The sequence below is a fragment of the Cupressus sempervirens genome, chromosome 10 (genome assembly GCF_028749045.1).
Source record: "Cupressus sempervirens isolate cs-2001-9-10 chromosome 10, ASM2874904v1, whole genome shotgun sequence".
Taxonomy (NCBI): domain Eukaryota; kingdom Viridiplantae; phylum Streptophyta; class Pinopsida; order Cupressales; family Cupressaceae; genus Cupressus; species Cupressus sempervirens.
In genome coordinates, this window is record NC_143127.1 from 907,949,969 (window position 1) to 907,956,987 (window position 7,019).

Sequence of the window (7,019 nt, forward strand, 5' to 3'; positions counted from 1 at the left end):
CAAAGATTTACTAAATAAAAGTTGACAAGTATGTTTTCTTGCAACTTGTGAATCAAGAGGAAGATAAGATTGATGAGCTGTAGGTACACAATCTTATGTAAACCATTTTGGAGGCAAATTCAAATGGATTCTAGGAGAAGTTTCTAGAAAAATAAGATATGAGGTAGATAAATTATATACTACCCAATCCATCAAAAACCCTAATTTTTGAGATGGATAATGAGCAAGAAAAAGAGTTCTAATTCCCTATATCTAGGGATGCCTAGTCATGAAACAAAGGTTAAGAGGTCAGAGAGTTGTTGGATGCAAAGTTGAACAAGGTGAAGGAAGAAGGGTTTTCTTCATCAAGTGACCTAAGTGGAGAAGTCTGCAACAATGAACTAAGCAAGAAGGCTTACTAAAGATGAATGATTGAAGGGTGAAAAAGTTGCCCGAACTTCAAAGATTGAAAGCCAAGTAGAGATGAAGACTGAATAGTGATATGTAATCTGCAAGTAAGGTTGTAAGTTGTATTAGATCAAACTCTACTGTTACTCTCTAACAATTGTATCAGATTAGGTTAAATCCTTTGGAGAAAGGTTGACTTAATAGTCATTGGAAAATCCTTTAATAGGGTGACATTCCAAGTGAATGGCCTAAAGTCCTCTAACAAGGCTCACTTTTAATAGGGTGATTGAAATCCCTTAACCAGGCCACATTTACTAGCGTGTGTTGTAACCTTTAATAGGGTTGGCCTTTAATAGGGCATCACTTAAAAAGAGTGAGAAAGGAGTAGCATGTTATTGGTGGTTTTTCCCAAATTGGGTTTCCACATTAAATCATTATGTCATGTGTACTAATGGATGCATTATGTTTTATACTTTACATTTCTACATGTTAGTTTAATAGTAACATTTTTGGTTTACACATAATGAATGCATGCATGGTTAAGAAATTTTTATGGGTTCACTAAATTGTAAAAGTTTTATTTGGACATTTGGACTTTGAATAATTAATTCACCCCCCTCTCCTCTTGGTTATTCTAAAGAATTCCAATAGTAGAGTTTCCTATTGAATTGAATATTTCACTAGTATTTAACATTTGAGATTTGATAGAGTATCATGAAGGAGGTGATGGTGATGAAGTCATAGAAGTTTAGTAGCATATTCCAACAACTACTTCAACTACAAAGGAGATTTAGGAAATAATGGACAACTGAGTTTGTATAAGTACAAGGAACATGGAATATGAAAAATATCTCATCAAATGGAAAGGATGACCTGTTGAGGATTCAACACAGGTGACAATGGAGGAGGTTAACTGCCTTGGTTTTCCTCTGACTACCTAAGATGTGATAGGGCCACTTCTCAAATTACATTAGGTGTTTGATGCATGAGCATCTTGGATATAAGGTCAATATTGCATCACCAAGGAATATTTATGCTTTTACATTTTCAATATGGGATATTTTGGTATGGAGTTACGATTTATCAAAACTTACTATTTTTAGTAAGTGATTCATATGATCTTGGAATATTCTAATTTCACAAAAAGAGGTTCATCTTAGTCATATCACCCTACTACCTGCTCAGAGATGCATTATCATACAATATGTACTATAGAAGTTATTGAAGTTTTTGGGTATGAAACCTTTGAACTTATATTTAAAATCCTTAGAGGCTCTAGAATGAGATTGTGCCTAGGTTGTCTAGTTCTTGCCTATGTCAAGCATTGTAGTTTAGGATCCAACAACTTCAAAAAGTACTTATTGTCGAGAATTAGACATATGGATTGAAAGTTATCACCTCCAGAAGTTGGGGTACATAAAAACATACTTAGGGCTCACCATATGTAATAAATTAGGAAATAATTTTTAATTGAATTTTTGTTGGCCTCAAGGGCTAGGGTTAATGTTGAGAACCTTCCTAGGAGGTGGAAATTTACCTATATAAAGGAGGCTCATAGTGATGTTTAGGCTTTTTGGGGTGGTAGTTTGTGGTTTTGTGTTGAATAGTACTCTAGAAATAAGTTACCTATATGGCTTTTGTATTGTATTTCTAGAAAATTTGTATTTCCATATTTGTAGAGATAATAATAAGCCAATTTTTTTGTAATCCTGCACATTTTTAGTCTTCTCTATTTCTATGTGTATTTGTGGTATTAAGGGGAGCACCCTTAATCACTCACATTAATAGGAATAGAAATAAAAATGAACAACACCACAAGGAAGTGATGATAAACAAACTATCAACCTTCTCATAGTAGAGAGCCTAAAAAATCTCTAGCATAAGAGGGGAACCATTAGCTATTTTTTGAACTAGCTAGTGTTTGGCCTAGATCTTGAGGGATCTTGCAGAATTATTATTGTAATTTCTTCTATTTGGCCATAACCGAGAAGGTCTTATAGCTTGACACATTGCATGTAACAATTATTTTATGAATAAATTATTTTAATTCGGTATTAGATCTTGCATTGTTGCTTCTTTCTGTTGTGTGGTTATTTTGCTAGGGGCTAGGACATCTCCTTTGGGGATACTCTTGCCTTGTGCTATGTCAAATGGTATTAGAGCCAAGTTTCTCGAGTGTGTTGACTGATCATTGAAGCCAAGGCAGTTTACACCAAGATTTACAAAGAAGGTTGACCTTGTGGCTGATTGATCTTCTGGATTGGTGGATTTGTTGCTTAGGGTTTGCTAAAATTTTGGAAGATGTCACCTAGAAGATCGGACCCTAGGGCAATTGATGATCTTAGTGATGTTGTAGGAGAATGGATGTTAGAGAATGTTAAAATAGATTTTACATATAAGATGGAGGAGGTTAAAGCCAATTTCAAATCTCAAATAATATTGATGAAGAGTGACATGATTTCTGAAATTGTAAGTGGTTTAGGTGGTGTACCTAGGCATGTGGGTACTAAAGATAGTTATGAAGAAGTTGCCAAAGACTTTGAAGTTGCTAGATTGAGTAGTGAGGATAGAACTGATCATGTTGAGAGACCTTTTGGAATTAGGGTTGGTCAATTTGCTCTACCTGGATCTTAGTTGAAGCTGAAGCATAAGATGGAGGTTTATAATGTATTGGGTACTTTGAATCCTGAAGATCTGATTAATTGGATTGGTGAATTGGAAGGCTACTTTGAGCTTGAGGATATTGAGGATCCACTCAAAGTAAGGTTGGAACAAACTAAGTTGAAGGGACATGCTACCCTTTGGTGGAAAGAACTATAAAGATATAGAGAAGAGGAAGGAGAAATAAAGATCACTAGATGGAGGTTGATGGTGACTAAGTTGAAGGCTAAGTTCATTCTTGTTGATTATGAACTTGAGTTGTTTAAGAGGCTGTAGAATCTGAAGTAGAAGGATATAATTGTGAAAGATTATATTGAGGAGTTCTACAAGTTGACTATTTAGTCTAGTCATAGAGAATTGTCAAAGGAGAAGTTAGCATGGTATTTCAATGGTTTGAGATTCAATATTTAGGGTGAGGTTGGTATGCTGAATATTTTTTTAGTTGAGAATACTTATCAGTATGCTTTGAGAGCAGAGAAAAAGCTAAAGAGGAAGAATCAAGGTAGTTCTCAAGGGAAAGAGAAGCAGGATAGTTTGACACAAGCTAAATTGAAAGCAAAAGGTGAACCAAAACCTGTTGAACACAAACAAAGGATAGGTTGAGGTGAGTTCAAAGGTAATTGTTTCAAGTGTGGTCAAGAAGGGCATAGATCTTTTGAATGTCTGATTGGAAGGACAACTACTATTGTGAATGAGGTTGCAATCTAGGATAGTCAGCCCAAGCAAGGAGAGAGTTTGCTAGCTTGACAAGTACTAATTAGTGAGAGGACATTGGATTCTTGTTAGAGAGCTAGGTTGTTCAAGACTTGTTATAAGTCTGGTGGAAAAATCTACAAGGTGATTGTGAATGGTGGTAGTACTGATAACCTTGTTGCTAAAGAGATGGTTTAGAAATGTCATTTGAAGAGAGTGAGACATCTTTATCCTTATCAGATTGGTTGGTTGCAAGCTGAGCATGCTTTAGAAGTGAGGGAGAAATGCCTTGTTGATTTACAGATTGGGTAGTGTAAGGATCAAGTGTTTTGTGATATTGTGGATATGAATAGTTGTCATCTGTTACTTGGTAGACCTTGGTAGTATGATTGCAGGGCTATGCATGATTGTGTTAGGAATGTGTTTACTATTGAGAAAGGTGGTAGGAAGTTTTCCCTGATTCCTTTATAGAATGAAGAGATTGATAGGAGGAACCTGAGTATTGGCAATTGAGTTGAGTTGACAGATTCTAAGAAGGTGGGAGATCAACATGGAAAGCAGACCTATAGAACACTTGTGGTGGACATGAAGAAGAAGAAGAAAAATAAGGGAAAGAGTGTGCAAGTTGAAAACTTGAAGGACATGTATATGAAGAAATAGTTTGAGATTTATGTGTTGAATCCTAGAAGATGTTCTTCCAGTTACTTGAACATCTTTTCAAACTTGGGGTGTCTGATGCAAGAGCATCCTAGGCTTGCATACAATCTTGCATGTTTGGAGGGATTTTGGTTAAGTATTGAGGAGAAATGAGCTTGGATTTTTTTGGAGTTATGCTTTCATGGTTAGGGATATGTTGGAAACACATTGGGGAAACTTTCCTCATGATTTCATAAAGATTGGATGGATTGAGTTGAAGTTTGAGTCATTTTTACCTTGTTGCTGGAGTTGTGTTTTTTGGTTTCTAGGTGCCTATTCTAGGCCATGTAACTAATTTTTTACAATAAATGAGAGGATGCTCATTTAATGGATTAAATATGCCCTAGATTTCTATCTTTGGTTAACGGCACAAGTCATATTTCTTTATAAGTTGGGAGATATGATAATTCTCCTAGAGTATCAATTTCTAGAAGTTTGCGTGATAGGTTTCTATGCATGACTTTTAGGATGCATTCATAGATATTCTTAATGAATCAACCTTTGCACATTTTAACATTGTAGAGGACCTAAATTTCTACCTTTGATTTAAAGCACAAGTTCTAATTCAATCAGGGCTAGGAGATATCACTATTTTTCCCGAGTATCAATTTTTGGACATTTAATTTTTTTTGGAGGCCGACTTGTGGCTCTTCAAGTATTTAATATTATTTTTTGACATTCTAGGCTAACTTTTAGCTTATATTGGTATAAGTAGGGTTTTTGGTGAATTTTTTTAGTCATCATTAATTCATCTTGGAGAAGAGGAGGTGGTGGAGGAGCAAATTTTGAGAAGAGCTAGTGGTTACGGCTTGGGAAACAAGGAGATTGCTTGGTGGGCTTGTGAGTACCAGTTGGATCTTCCTTGGAGCTTTCTACCAGATTGTGGATCTGGACTAGCTAGTGTTTGGGTTGGATCTTGAGGGAACTTGCAAAACTTTTATTATAATTTCTTGTATTTGGCTGTAAACGGGAATGCCTTACATCTTGACACATTGCATGTAACAATTATTTTATGAATAAATTATTGTAATTCAGTATTAGATCTTGCATTGTTGATTCTTGCTGTTGTGTTTTTCCTATGTAGTTTTTTTGGGGGGGCTAAGACATCACCTTTGGGGATACTCTTGGTTTTTATTGTGTCACTTATGGTAAAAGAAAATGTCCTTCCTTTATATTGAATCCATAAAACAATTTCTCAAGTCAGCTATTACACCTTTTCAATTAATTATTATAGGACCACATTAAGAACACATTACACTTAGCGACAAAATTGATCTTCCACCTTGTAACTTGAATATCTTTCCATACACATAACATTATGATAAGTGAAATTGACCATGTCATCATCAATATGTCTTCACATCTTTAACTTCGGCTTCTTAGAATAATAAGTTTGTTAAGAGATATAACAAGTTTACCAAAACATGCCTCTATAAACTTTATCACAGAACACTCTTTACCAAAACTTACATAAATTCTTCTAGGCTTAATATCTTGTGCTTCCAAGGTTAGTTGCATATACTAAACACTTAGTAGTATCTCTCTTTAATGTCATTACTGAATATAATCCATGATCTATCTACACCACCTTGATCTTTCCACTATTCTTCTGTCAAATACCACATAAAACTGCTATGTTGAAATCAATGAAAAACACAATCATGAATGTAAGATATCATCATTATAATGATCTGATCATGTTTCTACAATACTCCCCCATAGGAATATCATCAGCATTCATTCTTTCTACAAACTCCCCCTTTGGCATTGATGAAAACATAGATGAAAAACATCTCGTTCCAAAAATACCAACTACAAAAGACTATTAATATTTCTTTCCAAATCCTCTTCATCAATCATTCTCCCTTATTGATATACCTCAATGTGCATTCTGTTTTTCCATGCTAAACTACTCCAAAACTATTTTCCATGCTAAACTTCTTTGTTCAGTGTACTCAATTTTTTTAATTCTAAACTTCTCACCCATTGATATCAATGTCAAAGGTTTCAACAACCAACAATCTCTGCAACAACTATTTTTGACTAGTTCAAGTGTCCAAAGACACTGTTCAAAAAAACATCCAACAAGAGTCCTAGATGACTTTGTCCATCACAGATACTCCCCCATACATGAAGCATCAACATTTAAATGAGACAAACAATAGTGCTTTATTGCATTGGACTACTGCACTCTTGCATCATCTACTTTGATGTAGGAAGGGTCATAACCCTTAGCATACCTTGCAAATACTCAAAGGTCTCTTTGGGAAGAGGCTTAGTGAAGATATCTACAATCTACTCTTTAGTGCTCACATACTCCAATCTAATTTCCTTTTCTACAACCTTCTCTCTCAACATGTGATACTTTATAGAAATGTACTTGGTCTTAGAATGCGACACTAGATTCTTAGACATATTTACTGTTCTTTTGTTCTCATAATGTATGACAATAGGTTCACTGAATTCTATCCTTATATCCTTCAACATTTTCTTCATCCAAACAACTTGAATACAATTTTTTGCTGTTGCAACATATTTTTCTTTTTCTATCCTTTTTGAGGTACAATTCTACTATTGGAGTT